At 41.0% G+C, this 19,100-nt stretch overlaps 1 protein-coding gene and 21 non-coding genes across 22 annotated transcripts in view; all 22 read left to right on the forward strand.

Moving 5' to 3' along the window:
- The window catches only part of APBA1 (amyloid beta precursor protein binding family A member 1), a 567,069-nt gene that overhangs the window by 426,329 nt on the left and 121,640 nt on the right, over window positions 1-19,100 (forward strand). The gene's annotated exons all lie outside the window — the stretch shown is intronic.
- TRNAT-CGU (transfer RNA threonine (anticodon CGU)) lies at window positions 242-314 on the forward strand. The gene has a single exon. It is a non-coding gene; the product is annotated as a tRNA-Thr (tRNA).
- On the forward strand, window positions 1,169-1,241 carry TRNAT-UGU (transfer RNA threonine (anticodon UGU)). The gene has a single exon. It is a non-coding gene; the product is annotated as a tRNA-Thr (tRNA).
- On the forward strand, window positions 1,804-1,876 carry TRNAT-CGU (transfer RNA threonine (anticodon CGU)). Its single transcript has one exon. It is a non-coding gene; the product is annotated as a tRNA-Thr (tRNA).
- TRNAT-UGU (transfer RNA threonine (anticodon UGU)) lies at window positions 2,731-2,803 on the forward strand. The gene has a single exon. It is a non-coding gene; the product is annotated as a tRNA-Thr (tRNA).
- TRNAT-CGU (transfer RNA threonine (anticodon CGU)) lies at window positions 3,366-3,438 on the forward strand. The gene has a single exon. It is a non-coding gene; the product is annotated as a tRNA-Thr (tRNA).
- TRNAT-UGU (transfer RNA threonine (anticodon UGU)) lies at window positions 4,293-4,365 on the forward strand. Its single transcript has one exon. It is a non-coding gene; the product is annotated as a tRNA-Thr (tRNA).
- TRNAT-CGU (transfer RNA threonine (anticodon CGU)) lies at window positions 4,928-5,000 on the forward strand. The gene has a single exon. It is a non-coding gene; the product is annotated as a tRNA-Thr (tRNA).
- On the forward strand, window positions 5,855-5,927 carry TRNAT-UGU (transfer RNA threonine (anticodon UGU)). Its single transcript has one exon. It is a non-coding gene; the product is annotated as a tRNA-Thr (tRNA).
- TRNAT-UGU (transfer RNA threonine (anticodon UGU)) lies at window positions 7,418-7,490 on the forward strand. The gene has a single exon. It is a non-coding gene; the product is annotated as a tRNA-Thr (tRNA).
- Window positions 8,053-8,125, forward strand: TRNAT-UGU (transfer RNA threonine (anticodon UGU)). Its single transcript has one exon. It is a non-coding gene; the product is annotated as a tRNA-Thr (tRNA).
- On the forward strand, window positions 8,980-9,052 carry TRNAT-UGU (transfer RNA threonine (anticodon UGU)). Its single transcript has one exon. It is a non-coding gene; the product is annotated as a tRNA-Thr (tRNA).
- Window positions 9,615-9,687, forward strand: TRNAT-CGU (transfer RNA threonine (anticodon CGU)). Its single transcript has one exon. It is a non-coding gene; the product is annotated as a tRNA-Thr (tRNA).
- On the forward strand, window positions 10,542-10,614 carry TRNAS-UGA (transfer RNA serine (anticodon UGA)). Its single transcript has one exon. It is a non-coding gene; the product is annotated as a tRNA-Ser (tRNA).
- Window positions 11,177-11,249, forward strand: TRNAT-CGU (transfer RNA threonine (anticodon CGU)). The gene has a single exon. It is a non-coding gene; the product is annotated as a tRNA-Thr (tRNA).
- On the forward strand, window positions 12,104-12,176 carry TRNAT-UGU (transfer RNA threonine (anticodon UGU)). The gene has a single exon. It is a non-coding gene; the product is annotated as a tRNA-Thr (tRNA).
- TRNAT-CGU (transfer RNA threonine (anticodon CGU)) lies at window positions 12,739-12,811 on the forward strand. The gene has a single exon. It is a non-coding gene; the product is annotated as a tRNA-Thr (tRNA).
- TRNAT-UGU (transfer RNA threonine (anticodon UGU)) lies at window positions 13,666-13,738 on the forward strand. The gene has a single exon. It is a non-coding gene; the product is annotated as a tRNA-Thr (tRNA).
- On the forward strand, window positions 14,301-14,373 carry TRNAT-CGU (transfer RNA threonine (anticodon CGU)). Its single transcript has one exon. It is a non-coding gene; the product is annotated as a tRNA-Thr (tRNA).
- TRNAT-UGU (transfer RNA threonine (anticodon UGU)) lies at window positions 15,228-15,300 on the forward strand. The gene has a single exon. It is a non-coding gene; the product is annotated as a tRNA-Thr (tRNA).
- Window positions 15,863-15,935, forward strand: TRNAT-CGU (transfer RNA threonine (anticodon CGU)). The gene has a single exon. It is a non-coding gene; the product is annotated as a tRNA-Thr (tRNA).
- On the forward strand, window positions 16,790-16,862 carry TRNAS-UGA (transfer RNA serine (anticodon UGA)). Its single transcript has one exon. It is a non-coding gene; the product is annotated as a tRNA-Ser (tRNA).

Below are 19,100 nucleotides of genomic sequence, written 5' to 3' on the forward strand. Positions count from 1 at the left end.
ACAAGTCTTACGCAATAATTATTACTCTGGTCGGGTAAGAATAAGCCTTCATGTACCTAGCAAATTGATCTTCTTCTATGGCAATGTCAAATTCATTGCTAAAGGAAGATTTTTCAACTGTTTCCATGTGCTTTTACCATGAAGTATTTTACCGTCATCAATACAAACACCACCAAAGAGCTTCTAGAGCTCTAAAACAAAGCTTTGCTCCGACATATCGATATACACATAGGTCTAGGAAGGCTTCATAGCTCAGAGGTTAGAGCACTGGTCTCGTAAACCAGGGGTCGCGAGCTCGACTCTCGCTGAAGCCTTTGTGTTAGCTTAAATCTTACCCACGCTTTGGTACTTTGGTTTCAGGAACAGGATCTCTGTTATGGTTAGATGGAGTGTGTCATAAGTAAATTTAGTTAAGCACATTAGTTTGTAGTGGAGTTTCCACTCATAGGACCCTTGCTGAGTTCTGGAGCAAAATTTCATAGAAATTGCTGTTTTATTCCTATGAAAATGAAGGCACTAGTTCTTTGCGGGTATGCCGTAGCTTGATGGGCTTCAGTCTCAGCTCTAGTTTCCCGGGCAAAGCAAAGCATTTTTCTCCTCATTTGCATATAATTAACATGGCCATTTACATGAAGATGGGCACCAAAGTTGAAAAACAGAGGCATATTTGGAAAGTGTAGAAACACCACTACAAGGTACTGTGTTGGGGTTTGTAAACAATTTGCTGCTGATAGACTCCATGTAAACGGGCCAAATATAGCCTATTTTTACAAATAAGACCATAGTTAGGAAAAATGTTGATGAAAGATTCAACTTGTATACAAGTCTACCACCAGGGTTGTTAAGCTATAGATTTATGCTAATATTAGCTAGCAGAACTTTTCGAGTCTCAGGATCTCACATGCTGAGTGAAGTGGAATAGCGTAATGTACAACGTAAGATGTTTTATGAAGACGTGTAGTCGGGTTATGTTCCTTGCCAATCCACTGGTATCCTGTTCCCTTCTTCTGTCACTGTAGCGATAAACACGCAATCAGTTCTACACTTGAGATTTCATAGAGTCTTTGACTTATGCTTATCCCATGCCGGAGCACCTAATTGGTAATGCACCAGTTCACTGTGGAGAAGGTTTGGAAAAGTAAACCAAAGGAAGAGGAGTTTTTGTCTTGGCTTCATAGCTCAGTGGTTAGAGCACTGGTCTTGTAAACCAGGGGTCGCGAGTTCAATTCTCGCTGGAGCCTTTGCTGCTCGCACTTTTGTGAAAGATCACGTCGATCCTTCCGACTGACCATCACCCTACTAGCTTGGTCTAAGATGTCAAATATAGACCCAGAAAACATTTAGACACGGTGGTTAAATACTGTACCTTTGAAAATGAAATCCTCATGGAGCATTTCTCGCTTTGAGTGGAGATGCATCTCTGTTTGGTATCTATAACATTCAGATGTTTGCCTGTCTAAATAGGAATTTAGGCATGTTCAACCTCCCGTTGAAACTCTTTATAATGTGGAGCAGCTCTAACATGTATTAGAATATTTCTCATATCCATCTTTACAGGTTTTACAAGTCTTACGCAATAATTATTACTCTAGTCGGGTAAGAATAAGCCTTCATGTACCTAGCAAATTGATCTTCTTCTATGGCAATGTCAAATTCATTGCTAAAGGAAGATTTTTCAACTGTTTCCATGTGCTTTTACCATGAAGTATTTTACCGTCATCAATACAAACACCACCAAAGAGCTTCTAGAGCTCTAAAACAAAGCTTTGCTCCGACATATCGATATACACATAGGTCTAGGAAGGCTTCATAGCTCAGAGGTTAGAGCACTGGTCTCGTAAACCAGGGGTCGCGAGTTCGACTCTCGCTGAAGCCTTTGTGTTAGCTTAAATCTTACCCACGCTTTGGTACTTTGGTTTCAGGAACAGGATCTCTGTTATGGTTAGATGGAGTGTGTCATAAGTAAATTTAGTTAAGCACATTTGTTTGTAGTGGAGTTTCCACTCATAGGACCCTTGCTGAGTTCTGGAGCAAAATTTCATAGAAATTGCTGTTTTATTCCTATGAAAATGAAGGCACTAGTTCTTTGCGGGTATGCCGTAGCTTGATGGGCTTCAGTCTCAGCTCTAGTTTCCCGGGCAAAGCAAAGCATTTTTCTCCTCATTTGCATATAATTAACATGGCCATTTACATGAAGATGGGCACCAAAGTTGAAAAACAGAGGCATATTTGGAAAGTGTAGAAACACCACTACAAGGTACTGTGTTGGGGTTTGTAAACAATTTGCTGCTGATAGACTCCATGTAAACGGGCCAAATATAGCCTATTTTTACAAATAAGACTATAGTTAGGAAAAATGTTGATGAAAGATTCAACTTGTATACAAGTCTACCACCAGGGTTGTTAAGCTATAGATTTATGCTAATATTAGCTAGCAGAACTTTTCGAGTCTCAGGATCTCACATGCTGAGTGAAGTGGAATAGCGTAATGTACAACGTAAGATGTTTTATGAAGACGTGTAGTCGGGTTATGTTCCTTGCCAATCCACTGGTATCCTGTTCCCTTCTTCTGTCACTCTAGCGATAAACACGCAATCAGTTCTACACTTGAGATTTCATAGAGTCTTTGACTTATGCTTATCCCATGCCGGAGCACCTAATTGGTAATGCACCAGTTCACTGTGGAGGAGGTTTGGAAAAGTAAACCAAAGGAAGGGGAGTTTTTGTCTTGGCTTCATAGCTCAGTGGTTAGAGCACTGGTCTTGTAAACCAGGGGTCGCGAGTTCAATTCTCGCTGGAGCCTTTGCTGCTCGCACTTTTGTGAAAGATCACGTCGATCCTTCCGACTGACCATCACCCTACTAGCTTGGTTTAAGATGTCAAATATAGACCCAGAAAACATTTAGACACGGTGGTTAAATACTGTACCTTTGAAAATGAAATCCTCATGGAGCATTTCTCGCTTTGAGTGGAGATGCATCTCTGTTTGGTATCTATAACATTCAGATGTTTGCCTGTCTAAATAGGAATTTAGGCATGTTCAACCTCCCGTTGAAACTCTTTATAATGTGGAGCAGCTCTAACATGTATTAGAATATTTCTCATATCCATCTTTACAGGTTTTACAAGTCTTACGCAATAATTATTACTCTGGTCGGGTAAGAATAAGCCTTCATGTACCTAGCAAATTGATCTTCTTCTATGGCAATGTCAAATTCATTGCTAAAGGAAGATTTTTCAACTGTTTCCATGTGCTTTTACCATGAAGTATTTTACCGTCATCAATACAAACACCACCAAAGAGCTTCTAGAGCTCTAAAACAAAGCTTTGCTCCGACATATCGATATACACATAGGTCTAGGAAGGCTTCATATCTCAGAGGTTAGAGCACTGGTCTCGTAAACCAGGGGTCGCGAGTTCGACTCTCGCTGAAGCCTTTGTGTTAGCTTAAATCTTACCCACGCTTTGGTACTTTGGTTTCAGGAACAGGATCTCTGTTATGGTTAGATGGAGTGTGTCATAAGTAAATTTAGTTAACCACATTAGTTTGTAGTGGAGTTTCCACTCATAGGACCCTTGCTGAGTTCTGGAGCAAAATTTCATAGAAATTGCTGTTTTATTCCTATGAAAATGAAGGCACTAGTTCTTTGCGGGTATGCCGTAGCTTGATGGGCTTCAGTCTCAGCTCTAGTTTCCCGGGCAAAGCAAAGCATTTTTCTCCTCATTTGCATATAATTAACATGGCTATTTACATGAAGATGGGCACCAAAGTTGAAAAACAGAGGCATATTTGGAAAGTGTAGAAACACCACTACAAGGTACTGTGTTGGGGTTTGTAAACAATTTGCTGCTGATAGACTCCATGTAAACGGGCCAAATATAGCCTATTTTTACAAATAAGACTATAGTTAGGAAAAATGTTGATGAAAGATTGAACTTGTATACAAGTCTACCACCAGGGTTGTTAAGCTATAGATTTATGCTAATATTAGCTAGCAGAACTTTTCGAGTCTCAGGATCTCACATGCCGAGTGAAGTGGAATAGCGTAATGTACAACGTAAGATGTTTTATGAAGACGTGTAGTCGGGTTATGTTCCTTGCCAATCCACTGGTATCCTGTTCCCTTCTTCTGTCACTCTAGCGATAAACACGCAATCAGTTCTAAAATTGAGATTTTATAGAGTCTTTGACTTATGCTTATCCCATGCCGGAGCACCTAATTGGTAATGCACCAGTTCACTGTGGAGGAGGTTTGGAAAAGTAAACCAAAGGAAGTGGAGTTTTTGTCTTGGCTTCATAGCTCAGTGGTTAGAACACTGGTCTTGTAAACCAGGGGTCGCGAGTTCAATTCTCGCTGGAGCCTTTGCTGCTCGCACTTTTGTGAAAGATCACGTCGATCCTTTCGACTGACCATCACCCTACTAGCTTGGTCTAAGATGTCAAATATAGACCCAGAAAACATTTAGACACGGTGGTTAAATACTGTATCTTTGAAAATGAAATCCTCATGGAGCATTTCTCGCTTTGAGTGGAGATCCATCTCTGTTTGGTATCTATAACATTCAGATGTTTGCCTGTCTAAATAGGAATTTAGGCATGTTCAACCTCCCGTTGAAACTCTTTATAATGTGGAGCAGCTCTAACATGTATTAGAATATTTCTCATATCCATCTTTACAGGTTTTACAAGTCTTACGCAATAATTATTACTCTGGTCGGGTAAGAATAAGCCTTCATGTACCTAGCAAATTGATCTTCTTCTATGGCAATGTCAAATTCATTGCTAAAGGAAGATTTTTCAACTGTTTCCATGTGCTTTTACCATGAAGTATTTTACCGTCATCAATACAAACACCACCAAAGAGCTTCTAGAGCTCTAAAACAAAGCTTTGCTCCGACATATCGATATACACATAGGTCTAGGAAGGCTTCATAGCTCAGAGGTTAGAGCACTGGTCTCGTAAACCAGGGGTCGCGAGTTCGACTCTCGCTGAAGCCTTTGTGTTAGCTTAAATCTTACCCACGCTTTGGTACTTTGGTTTCAGGAACAGGATCTCTGTTATGGTTAGATGGAGTGTGTCATAAGTAAATTTAGTTAAGCACATTAGTTTGTAGTGGAGTTTCCACTCATAGGACCCTTGCTGAGTTCTGGAGCAAAATTTCATAGAAATTGCTGTTTTATTCCTATGAAAATGAAGGCACTAGTTCTTTGCGGGTATGCCGTAGCTTGATGGGCTTCAGTCTCAGCTCTAGTTTCCCGGGCAAAGCAAAGCATTTTTCTCCTCATTTGCATATAATTAACATGGCCATTTACATGAAGATGGGCACCAAAGTTGAAAAACAGAGGCATATTTGGAAAGTGTAGAAACACCACTACAAGGTACTGTGTTGGGGTTTGTAAACAATTTGCTGCTGATAGACTCCATGTAAACGGGCCAAATATAGCCTATTTTTACAAATAAGACTATAGTTAGGAAAAATGTTGATGAAAGATTCAACTTGTATACAAGTCTACCACCAGGGTTGTTAAGCTATAGATTTATGCTAATATTAGCTAGCAGAACTTTTCGAGTCTCAGGATCTCACATGCCGAGTGAAGTGGAATAGCGTAATGTACAACGTAAGATTTTTTATGAAGACGTGTAGTCGGGTTATGTTCCTTGCCAATCCACTGGTATCCTGTTCCCTTCTTCTGTCACTCTAGCGATAAACACGCAATCAGTTCTACACTTGAGATTTCATAGAGTCTTTGACTTATGCTTATCCCATGCCGGAGCACCTAATTGGTAATGCACCAGTTCACTGTGGAGGAGGTTTGGAAAAGTAAACCAAAGGAAGGGGAGTTTTTGTCTTGGCTTCATAGCTCAGTGGTTAGAGCACTGGTCTTGTAAACCAGGGGTCGCGAGTTCAATTCTCGCTGGAGCCTTTGCTGCTCGCACTTTTGTGAAAGATCACGTCGATCCTTCCGACTGACCATCACCCTACTAGCTTGGTCTAAGATGTCAAATATAGACCCAGAAAACATTTAGACACGGTGGTTAAATACTGTACCTTTGAAAATTAAATCCTCATGGAGCATTTCTCGCTTTGAGTGGAGATGCATCTCTGTTTGGTATCTATAACATTCAGATGTTTGCCTGTCTAAATAGGAATTTAGGCATGTTCAACCTCCCGTTGAAACTCTTTATAATGTGGAGCAGCTCTAACATGTATTAGAATATTTCTCATATCCATCTTTACAGGTTTTACAAGTCTTAAGCAATAATTATTACTCTGGTCGGGTAAGAATAAGCCTTCATGTACCTAGCAAATTGATCTTCTTCTATGGCAATGTCAAATTCATTGCTAAAGGAAGATTTTTCAACTGTTTCCATGTGCTTTTACCATGAAGTATTTTACCGTCATCAATACAAACACCACCAAAGAGCTTCTAGAGCTCTAAAACAAAGCTTTGCTCCGACATATCGATATACACATAGGTCTAGGAAGGCTTCATAGCTCAGAGGTTAGAGCACTGGTCTCTTAAACCAGGGGTCGCGAGTTCGACTCTCGCTGAAGCCTTTGTGTTAGCTTAAATCTTACCCACGCTTTGTTACTTTGGTTTCAGGAACAGGATCTCTGTTATGGTTAGATGGAGTGTGTCATAAGTAAATTTAGTTAACCACATTAGTTTGTAGTGGAGTTTCCACTCATAGGACCCTTGCTGAGTTCTGGAGCAAAATTTCATAGAAATTGCTGTTTTATTCCTATGAAAATGAAGGCACTAGTTCTTTGCGGGTATGCCGTAGCTTGATGGGCTTCAGTCTCAGCTCTAGTTTCCCGGGCAAAGCAAAGCATTTTTCTGCTCATTTGCATATAATTAACATGGCCATTTACATGAAGATGGGCACCAAAGTTGAAAAACAGAGGCATATTTGGAAAGTGTAGAAACACCACTACAAGGTACTGTGTTGGGGTTTGTAAACAATTTGCTGCTGATAGACTCCATGTAAACGGGCCAAATATAGCCTATTTTTACAAATAAGACTATAGTTAGGAAAAATGTTGATGAAAGATTCAACTTGTATACAAGTTTACCACCAGGGTTGTTAAGCTATAGATTTATGCTAATATTAGCTAGCAGAACTTTTCGAGTGTCAGGATCTCACATGCTGAGTGAAGTGGAATAGCGTAATGTACAACGTAAGATGTTTTATGAAGACGTGTAGTCGGGTTATGTTCCTTGCCAATCCACTGGTATCCTGTTCCCTTCTTCTGTCACTCTAGCGATAAACACGCAATCAGTTCTACACTTGAGATTTCATAGAGTCTTTGACTTATGCTTATCCCATGCCGGAGCACCTAATTGGTAATGCACCAGTTCACTGTGGAGGAGGTTTGGAAAAGTAAACCAAAGGAAGAGGAGTTTTTTGTCTTGGCTTCATAGCTCAGTGGTTAGAGCACTGGTCTTGTAAACCAGGTGTCGCGAGTTCAATTCTCGCTGGAGCCTTTGCTGCTCGCACTTTTGTGAAAGATCACGTCGATCCTTCCGACTGACCATCACCCTACTAGCTTGGTCTAAGATGTCAAATATAGACCCAGAAAACATTTAGACACGGTGGTTAAATACTGTACCTTTGAAAATGAAATCCTCATGGAGCATTTCTCGCTTTGAGTGGAGATGCATCTCTGTTTGGTATCTATAACATTCAGATGTTTGCCTGTCTAAATAGGAATTTAGGCATGTTCAACCTCCCGTTGAAACTCTTTATAATGTGGAGCAGCTCTAACATGTATTAGAATATTTCTCATATCCATCTTTACAGGTTTTACAAGTCTTACGCAATAATTATTACTCTGGTCGGGTAAGAATAAGCCTTCATGTACCTAGCAAATTGATCTTCTTCTATAGCAATGTCAAATTCATTGCTAAAGGAAGATTTTTCAACTGTTTCCATGTGCTTTTACCATGAAGTATTTTACCGTCATCAATACAAACACCACCAAAGAGCTTCTAGAGCTCTAAAACAAAGCTTTGCTCCGACATATCGATATACACATAGGTCTAGGAAGGCTTCATAGCTCAAAGGTTAGAGCACTGGTCTTGTAAACCAGGGGTCGCGAGTTCGACTCTCGCTGAAGCCTTTGTGTTAGCTTAAATCTTACCCACGCTTTGGTACTTTGGTTTCAGGAACAGGATCTCTGTTATGGTTAGATGGAGTGTGTCATAAGTAAATTTAGTTAAGCACATTAGTTTGTAGTGGAGTTTCCACTCATAGGACCCTTGCTGAGTTCTGGAGCAAAATTTCATAGAAATTGCTGTTTTATTCCTATGAAAATGAAGGCACTAGTTCTTTGCGGGTATGCCGTAGCTTGATGGGCTTCAGTCTCAGCTCTAGTTTCCCGGGCAAAGCAAAGCATTTTTCTCCTCATTTGCATATAATTAACATGGCCATTTACATGAAGATGGGCACCAAAGTTGAAAAACAGAGGCATATTTGGAAAGTGTAGAAACACCACTACAAGGTACTGTGTTGGGGTTTGTAAACAATTTGCTGCTGATAGACTCCATGTAAACGGGCCAAATATAGCCTATTTTTACAAATAAGACTATAGTTAGGAAAAATGTTGATGAAAGATTCAACTTGTATACAAGTCTACCACCAGGGTTGTTAAGCTATAGATTTATGCTAATATTAGCTAGCAGAACTTTTCGAGTCTCAGGATCTCACATGCCGAGTGAAGTGGAATAGCGTAATGTACAACGTAAGATATTTTATGAAGACGTGTAGTCGGGTTATGTTCCTTGCCAATCCACTGGTATCCTGTTCCCTTCTTCTGTCACTCTAGCGATAAACACGCAATCAGTTCTACACTTGAGATTTCATAGAGTCTTTGACTTATGCTTATCCCATGCCGGAGCACCTAATTGGTAATGCACCAGTTCACTGTGGAGGAGGTTTGGAAAAGTAAACCAAAGGAAGGGGAGTTTTTGTCTTGGCTTCATAGCTCAGTTGTTAGAGCACTGGTCTTGTAAACCAGGGGTCGCGAGTTCAATTCTCGCTGGAGCCTTTGCTGCTCGCACTTTTGTGAAAGATCACGTCGATCCTTCCGACTGACCATCACCCTACTAGCTTGGTTTAAGATGTCAAATATAGACCCAGAAAACATTTAGACACGGTGGTTAAATACTGTACCTTTGAAAATGAAATCCTCATGGAGCATTTCTCGCTTTGAGTGGAGATGCATCTCTGTTTGGTATCTATAACATTCAGATGTTTGCCTGTCTAAATAGGAATTTAGGCATGTTCAACCTCCCGTTGAAACTCTTTATAATGTGGAGCAGCTCTAACATGTATTAGAATATTTCTCATATCCATCTTTACAGGTTTTACAAGTCTTACGCAATAATTATTACTCTGGTCGGGTAAGAATAAGCCTTCATGTACCTAGCAAATTGATCTTCTTCTATGGCAATGTCAAATTCATTGCTAAAGGAAGATTTTTCAACTGTTTCCATGTGCTTTTACCATGAAGTATTTTACCGTCATCAATACAAACACCACCAAAGAGCTTCTAGAGCTCTAAAACAAAGCTTTGCTCCGACATATCGATATACACATAGGTCTAGGAAGGCTTCATATCTCAGAGGTTAGAGCACTGGTCTCGTAAACCAGGGGTCGCGAGTTCGACTCTCGCTGAAGCCTTTGTGTTAGCTTAAATCTTACCCACGCTTTGGTACTTTGGTTTCAGGAACAGGATCTCTGTTATGGTTAGATGGAGTGTGTCATAAGTAAATTTAGTTAAGCACATTTGTTTGTAGTGGAGTTTCCACTCATAGGACCCTTGCTGAGTTCTGGAGCAAAATTTCATAGAAATTGCTGTTTTATTCCTATGAAAATGAAGGCACTAGTTCTTTGCGGGTATGCCGTAGCTTGATGGGCTTCAGTCTCAGCTCTAGTTTCCCGGGCAAAGCAAAGCATTTTTCTCCTCATTTGCATATAATTAACATGGCCATTTACATGAAGATGGGCACCAAAGTTGAAAAACAGAGGCATATTTGGAAAGTGTAGAAACACCACTACAAGGTACTGTGTTGGGGTTTGTAAACAATTTGCTGCTGATAGACTCCATGTAAACGGGCCAAATATAGCCTATTTTTACAAATAAGACTATAGTTAGGAAAAATGTTGATGAAAGATTCAACTTGTATACAAGTCTACCACCAGGGTTGTTAAGCTATAGATTTATGCTAATATTAGCTAGCAGAACTTTTCGAGTCTCAGGATCTCACATGCTGAGTGAAGTGGAATAGCGTAATGTACAACGTAAGATGTTTTATGAAGACGTGTAGTCGGGTTATGTTCCTTGCCAATCCACTGGTATCCTGTTCCCTTCTTCTGTCACTCTAGCGATAAACACGCAATCAGTTCTACACTTGAGATTTCATAGAGTCTTTGACTTATGCTTATCCCATGCCGGAGCACCTAATTGGTAATGCACCAGTTCACTGTGGAGAAGATTTGGAAAAGTAAACCAAAGGAAGAGGAGTTTTTGTCTTGGCTTCATAGCTCAGTGGTTAGAGCACTGGTCTTGAAAACCAGGGGTCGCGAGTTCAATTCTCGCTGGAGCCTTTGCTGCTCGCACTTTTGTGAAAGATCACGTCGATCCTTCCGACTGACCATCACCCTACTAGCTTGGTCTAAGATGTCAAATATAGACCCAGAAAACATTTAGACACGGTGGTTAAATACTGTACCTTTGAAAATGAAATCCTCATGGAGCATTTCTCGCTTTGAGTGGAGATGCATCTCTGTTTGGTATCTATAACATTCAGATGTTTGCCTGTCTAAATAGGAATTTAGGCATGTTCAACCTCCCGTTGAAACTCTTTATAATGTGGAGCAGCTCTAACATGTATTAGAATATTTCTCATATCCATCTTTACAGGTTTTACAAGTCTTACGCAATAATTATTACTCTGGTCGGGTAAGAATAAGCCTTCATGTACCTAGCAAATTGATCTTCTTCTATGGCAATGTCAAATTCATTGCTAAAGGAAAATTTTTCAACTGTTTCCATGTGCTTTTACCATGAAGTATTTTACCGTCATCAATACAAACACCACCAAAGAGCTTCTAGAGCTCTAAAACAAAGCTTTGCTCCGACATATCGATATACACATAGGTCTAGGAAGGCTTCATAGCTCAGAGGTTAGAGCACTGGTCTCGTAAACCAGGGGTCGCGAGTTCGACTCTCGCTGAAGCCTTTGTGTTAGCTTAAATCTTACCCACGCTTTGGTACTTTGGTTTCAGGAACAGGATCTCTGTTATGGTTAGATGGAGTGTGTCATAAGTAAATTTAGTTAAGCACATTAGTTTGTAGTGGAGTTTCCACTCATAGGACCCTTGCTGAGTTCTGGAGCAAAATTTCATAGAAATTGCTGTTTTATTCCTATGAAAATGAAGGCACTAGTTCTTTGCGGGTATGCCGTAGCTTGATGGGCTTCAGTCTCAGCTCTAGTTTCCCGGGCAAAGCAAAGCATTTTTCTCCTCATTTGCATATAATTAACATGGCCATTTACATGAAGATGGGCACCAAAGTTGAAAAACAGAGGCATATTTGGAAAGTGTAGAAACACCACTACAAGGTACTGTGTTGGGGTTTGTAAACAATTTGCTGCTGATAGACTCCATGTAAACGGGCCAAATATAGCCTATTTTTACAAATAAGACTATAGTTAGGAAAAATGTTGATGAAAGATTCAACTTGTATACAAGTCTACCACCAGGGTTGTTAAGCTATAGATTTATGCTAATATTAGCTAGCAGAACTTTTCGAGTCTCAGGATCTCACATGCCGAGTGAAGTGGAATAGCGTAATGTACAACATAAGATATTTTATGAAGACGTGTAGTCGGGTTATGTTCCTTGCCAATCCACTGGTATCCTGTTCCCTTCTTCTGTCACTCTAGCGATAAACACGCAATCAGTTCTACACTTGAGATTTCATAGAGTCTTTGACTTATGCTTATCCCATGCCGGAGCACCTAATTGGTAATGCACCAGTTCACTGTGGAGGAGGTTTGGAAAAGTAAACCAAAGGAAGAGGAGTTTTTGTCTTGGCTTCATAGCTCAGTGGTTAGAGCACTGGTCTTGTAAACCAGGGGTCGCGAGTTCAATTCTCGCTGGAGCCTTTGCTGCTCGCACTTTTGTGAAAGATCACGTCGATCCTTCCGACTGACCATCACCCTACTAGCTTGGTCTAAGATGTCAAATATAGACCCAGAAAACATTTAGACACGGTGGTTAAATACTGTACCTTTGAAAATGAAATCCTCATGGAGCATTTCTCGCTTTGAGTGGAGATGCATCTCTGTTTGGTATCTATAACATTCAGATGTTTGCCTGTCTAAATAGGAAATTAGGCATGTTCAACCTCCCGTTGAAACTCTTTATAATGTGGAGCAGCTCTAAGATGTATTAGAATATTTCTCATATCCATCTTTACAGGTTTTACAAGTCTTACGCAATAATTATTACTCTGGTCGGGTAAGAATAAGCCTTCATGTACCTAGCAAATTGATCTTCTTCTATGGCAATGTCAAATTCATTGCTAAAGGAAGAGTTTTCAACTGTTTCCATGTGCTTTTATCATGAAGTATTTTACCGTCATCAATACAAACACCACCAAAGAGCTTCTAGAGCTCTAAAACAAAGCTTTGCTCTGACATATCGATAAACACATAGGTCTAGGAAGGCTTCATAGCTCAGAGGTTAGAGCACTGGTCTCGTAAACCAGGGGTCGCGAGTTCAATTCTCGCTGAATCCTTAGTGTTAGCTTAAATCTTACCCACGCTTTGGTACTTTGGTTTCAGGAACAGGATCTCTGTTATGGTTAGATGGAGTGTGTCATAAGTAGATTTAGTTAAGCACATTAGTTTGTAGTGGAGTTTCCACTCATAGGACCCTTGCTGAGTTCTGGAGCAAAATTTCATAGAAATTGCTGTTTTATTCCTATGAAAATGAAGGCACTAGTTCTTTGCGGGTATGCCGTAGCTTGATGGGCTTCAGTCTCAGCTCTAGTTTCCCGGGCAAAGCAAAGCATTTTTCTCCTCATTTGCATATAATTAACATGGCCATTTACATGAAGATGGGCACGAAAGTTGAAAAACAGAGGCATATTTGGAAAGTGTAGAAACACCACTACAAGGTACTGTGTTGGGGTTTGTAAACAATTTGCTGCTGATAGACTCCATGTAAACGGGCCAAATATAGCCTATTTTTACAAATAAGACTACAGTTAGGAAAAATGTTGATGAAAGATTCAACTTGTATACAAGTCTACCACCAGGGTTGTTAAGCTATAGATTTATGCTAATATTAGCTAGCAGAACTTTTCGAGTCTCAGGATCTCACATGCTGAGTGAAGTGGAATAGCGTAATGTACAACGTAAGATGTTTTATGAAGACGTGTAGTCGGGTTATGTTCCTTGCCAATCCACTGGTATCCTGTTCCCTTCTTCTGTCACTTTAGCGATAAACACGCAATCAGTTCTACACTTGAGATTTCATAGAGTCTTTGACTTATGCTTATCCCATGCCGGAGCACCTAATTGGTAATGCACCAGTTCACTGTGGAGGAGGTTTGGAAAAGTAAACCAAAGGAAGGCGAGTTTTTGTCTTGGCTTCATAGCTCAGTGGTTAGAGCACTGGTCTTGTAAACCAGGGGTCGCGAGTTCAATTCTCGCTGGAGCGTTTGCTGCTCGCACTTTTGTGAAAGATCACGTCGATCCTTCCGACTGACCATCACCCTACTAGCTTGGTCTAAGATGTCAAATATAGACCCAGAAAACATTTAGACACGGTGGTTAAATACTGTACCTTTGAAAATGAAATCCTCATGGAGCATTTCTCGCTTTGAGTGGAGATGCATCTCTGTTTGGTATCTATAACATTCAGATGTTTGCCTGTCTAAATAGGAATTTAGGCATGTTCAACCTCCCGTTGAAACTCTTTATAATGTGGAGCAGCTCTAACATGTATTAGAATATTTCTCATATCCATCTTTACAGGTTTTACAAGTCTTACGCAATAATTATTACTCTGGTCGGGTAAGAATAAGCCTTCATGTACCTAGCAAATTGATCTTCTTCTATGGCAATGTCAAATTCATTGCTAAAGGAAGATTTTTCAACTGTTTCCATGTGCTTTTACCATGAAGTATTTTACCGTCATCAATACAAACACCACCAAAGAGCTTCTAGAGCTCTAAAACAAAGCTTTGCTCTGACATATCGATATACACATAGGTCTAGGAAGGCTTCATAGCTCAGAGGTTAGAGCACTGGTCTCGTAAATCAGGGGTCGCGAGTTCGACTCTCGCTGAAGCCTTTGTGTTAGCTTAAATCTTACCCACGCTTTGGTACTTTGGTTTCAGGAACAGGATCTCTGTTATGGTTAGATGGAGTGTGTCATAAGTAGATTTAGTTAAGCACATTAGTTTGTAGTGGAGTTTCCACTCATAGGACCCTTGCTGAGTTCTGGAGCAAAATTTCATAGAAATTGCTGTTTTATTCCTATGAAAATGAAGGCACTAGTTCTTTGCGGGTATGCCGTAGCTTGATGGGCTTCAGTCTCAGCTCTAGTTTCCCGGGCAAAGCAAAGCATTTTTCTCCTCATTTGCATATAATTAACATGGCCATTTACATGAAGATGGGCACGAAAGTTGAAAAACAGAGGCATATTTGGAAAGTGTAGAAACACCACTACAAGGTACTGTGTTGGGGTTTGTAAACAATTTGCTGCTGATAGACTCCATGTAAACGGGCCAAATATAGCCTATTTTTACAAATAAGACTATAGTTAGGAAAAATGTTGATGAAAGATTCAACTTGTATACAAGTCTACCACCAGGGTTGTTAAGCTATAGATTTATGCTAATATTAGCTAGCAGAACTTTTCGAGTCTCAGGATCTCACATGCTGAGTGAAGTGGAATAGCGTAATGTACAACGTAAGATGTTTTATGAAGACGTGTAGTCGGGTTATGTTCCTTGCCAATCCACTGGTATCCTGTTCCCTTCTTCTGTCACTCTAGCGATAAACACGCAATCAGTTCTACACTTGAGATTTCATAGAGTCTTTGACTTATGCTTATCCCATGCCGGAGCACCTAATTGGTAATGCACCAGTTCACTGTGGAGGAGGTTTGGAAAAGTAAACCAAAGGAAGGCGAGTTTTTGTCTTGGCTTCATAGCTCAGTGGTTAGAGCACTGGTCTTGTAAACCAGGGGTCGCGAGTTCAATTCTCGCTGGAGTCTTTGCTGCTCGCACTTTTGTGAAAGATCACGTCTATCTTTCCGACTGACCATCACCCTACTAGCTTGGTCTAAGATGTCAAATATAGACCCAGAAAACATTTAGACACGGTGGTTAAATACTGTACCTTTGAAAATGAAATCCTCATGGAGCATTTCTCGCTTTGAGTGGAGATGCATCTCTGTTTGGTATCTATAACATTCAGATGTTTGCCTGTCTAAATAGGAAATTAGGCATGTTCAACCTCCCGTTGAAACTCTTTATAATGTGGAGCAGCTCTAACATGTATTAGAATATTTCTCATATCCATCTTTACAGGTTTTACAAGTCTTACGCAATAATTATTACTCTGGTCGGGTAAGAATAAGCCTTCATGTACCTAGCAAATTGATCTTCTTCTATGGCAATGTCAAATTCATTGCTAAAGGAAGATTTTTCAACTGTTTCCATGTGCTTTTACCATGAAGTATTTTACCGTCATCAATACAAACACCACCAAAGAGCTTCTAGAGCTCTAAAACAAAGCTTTGCTCCGACATATCGATATACTCATAGGTCTAGGAAGGCTTCATAACTCAGAGGTTAGAGCACTGGTCTCGTAAACCAGGGGTCGCGAGTTCGACTCTCGCTGAAGCCTTTGTGTTAGCTTAAATCTTACCCACGCTTTGGTACTTTGGTTTCAGGAACAGGATCTCTGTTATGGTTAGATGGAGTGTGTCATAAGTAAATGTAGTTAACCACATTAGTTTGTAGTGGAGTTTCCACTCATAAGACCCTTGCTGAGTTCTGGAGCAAAATTTCATAGAAATTGCTGTTTTATTCCTATGAAAATGAAGGCACTAGTTCTTTGCGGGTATGCCGTAGCTTGATGGGCTTCAGTCTCAGCTCTAGTTTCCCGGGCAAAGCAAAGCATTTTTCTCCTCATTTGCATATAATTAACATGGCCATTTACATGAAGATGGGCACGAAAGTTGAAAAACAGAGGCATATTTGGAAAGTGTAGAAACACCACTACAAGGTACTGTGTTGGGGTTTGTAAACAATATGCTGCTGATAGACTCCATGTAAACGGGCCAAATATAGCCTATTTTTACAAATAAGACTATAGTTAGGAAAAATGTTGATGAAAGATTCAACTTGTATACAAGTCTACCACCAGGGTTGTTAAGCTATAGATTTATGCTAATATTAGCTAGCAGAACTTTTCGAGTCTCAGGATCTCACATGCTGAGTGAAGTGGAATAGCGTAATGTACAACGTAAGATGTTTTATGAAGACGTGTAGTCGGGTTATGTTCCTTGCCAATCCACTGGTATCCTGTTCCCTTCTTCTGTCACTCTAGCGATAAACACGCAATCAGTTCTACACTTGAGATTTCATAGAGTCTTTGACTTATGCTTATCCCATGCCGGAGCACCTAATTGGTAATGCACCAGTTCACTGTGGAGGAGATTTGGGAAAGTAAACCAAAGGAAGGGGAGTTTTTGTCTTGGCTTCATAGCTCAGTGGTTAGAGCACTGGTCTTGAAAATCAGGGGTCGCGAGTTCAATTCTCGCTGGAGCCTTTGCTGCTCGCACTTTTTTTTTTTTTTTTATAATATTTTTATTGAAATTTATAATAGGACTACAACAAATAGAGAATATACGATTGGGTAGGGGTTACAATCGCGAAGAAATAGGAAGTTATTACAATTGTGAGTACAAATCGTTGGTGATAAAACATATGTGATAAAACATTGGTAATGAAACAAGGTGGGGAGAACTGAGATGACAATCAAACCAAAACATCTTACATGTGAGAGGTTTATGGAAAGAATGGAAGAGCAAGTAGTAGTGGCTTGTTCAGTATTTGACTTTACGGCAGACATGGCGCCTGCCAAAAATCAATAACTAGAGGAATGGATCCCTGTGCACCTGGTGAACGAGAGTTGAAGGTGGGGCTTAATCAAAAGATAGGTAGACAGGGAGGTGTTGTGGTTGGTAAGCTTTGGAGTAGTCAAGCTATTGTAGGGGGACAATATATGATAAAACAAACTCAGTTGACCATTATCAGGCACACGTATGCGGAAAGTGGGGGGGGGGAAGGGTAGGTGGGAGAGGATGTGCGAGAGGGGAGAGGGGGGGGGGCGGGTGAATGAGATATTGAGGGGGCAGTGGGGAAAGAGGAGGGAGGGGGGGAATAGGAGGGAATGCAGACTAGGTTGCGACCCGCGGCCAGAGCGACCGCCAGGGGGTCCAAATCTTTTCAAATTTGTGATGAGATCTATTTTTCCAGGACGTCAGTTCCTCAAATCTAGAAATTTGATTTACTTTCCCTATCCATTCTGATTTGGTAGGGGGGTCAGAGGACAGCCACTTCAACGGAATTAAGGCATTTGCTGCTAGTATCAGTAAAGATAAGAGGTTGGATTTTGAAGGTTTGTAAGTGGAGGACGGGAGGGCCAGTAGGACCATAGTGTCCGTTAGTTCAAATGACGGGGAGGTAAGCTCGCGGATTACTTCTTGAATCGATAGCCAGTAAGTCTGTATTTTAGGGCAGGACCACCATATATGGAGCAGGGAACCTTCCTGAGATCCACATCTCCAACAAGATGATTTGTCTGTCAGATTATGCTTCAGTAGCCAGTCTGGTGTCCGATACCACCTGGTGAGCAGTTTATAGTGAGATTCTTGGAGGCGAACACAAGGGGAAAACCCATGAGAATGTGACAGAACTTGTTGCACTTGTTCGTCCGAGAATGTAACGTTAAGGTCATCTTCCCAGGCGAATAAGAAGGCGGGTTTCTGAATCACCAAGGGGTCAATGTGAGATGAAAGAACATATGAGGTTTTGTGGAGAAGCTTGTGTTTTGCCATGACTGAGCGTTCGAATGTGGTCAGCGAGGTCCGTATAGTCCCCAGGGCAGTGGCTTGTTTAATTATGCCTTCCAAATGTAATGTGTGTAGGAAGGAAGGGCTGGGCATATCTGCGAGCAATGAGTGAAAGGTCTCTGGATCAAATTTTCGGTCGGGTCCCAGGACATCAAAGAGTTTTTTAGGGATTAGAGTTGACCAAACAGGGAGGTTTGCCAGACTCGACTTTCCTAAGAATTCAGGTAGGGTGCCTAGTGATAGGAGAGGAGAGGGGTATGGAGCTAGGGTGTCTCTCGCATCTCGCCATGTTTCGCAAGCTCCAAGGAGAAGATGGTGAACGTTGCTGGACTTATGTCCGGGGCGGCCATAAAGCCAGAGGTCGGAGAGGGTAGAGTGTCCAAAGGTGGTGCGTGACAGGTCTGCTATCAGGAGGTTCGAGGAATTGTACGTGAGGTCCATCCAACGTTTCAGTTGGACCGCTTTGTAGTAACTAAAGACGTTAGGGAGGCCAATCCCACCTGCTTGTTTCTTCTTCAGCAGCAAAGCCATGGAGAGTCTCGGGTGTTTTCCTCTCCAAAGAAAGGAAGAGAAGAGGGATTTTAAGGATTTAAAAAATTGAGGGGGTAAACGAATTGGAAGCATGTGGAGTCTATAGAGTACTTTGGGTAGGGCATAGGTCTGCAGGAGGTTGCGTCTGCCAAACCATGAAAAGGGCATGCCTTGGTAGGACATTAACATTTTTCTGATGTCCGCCAGGAGCGGGACAAAGTTGGCCTCATAGAGATCCTTGATGTCTGCTGTTAAGTAGATACCTAGATATTTGATCTTGCTGGAGGTCCATTTCAAAGAGGTGGAAGCGGCTATTTGAGTCGCACGATTCCGGGGGATATTAATGTTTAGGACTTCTGATTTGTCAAGATTAGCTTTGTAGCCCGCTACAGTGCTGTAGT

This window comes from Leptodactylus fuscus, chromosome 1 (assembly GCF_031893055.1).
Source record: "Leptodactylus fuscus isolate aLepFus1 chromosome 1, aLepFus1.hap2, whole genome shotgun sequence".
Lineage (NCBI taxonomy): Eukaryota > Metazoa > Chordata > Amphibia > Anura > Leptodactylidae > Leptodactylus > Leptodactylus fuscus.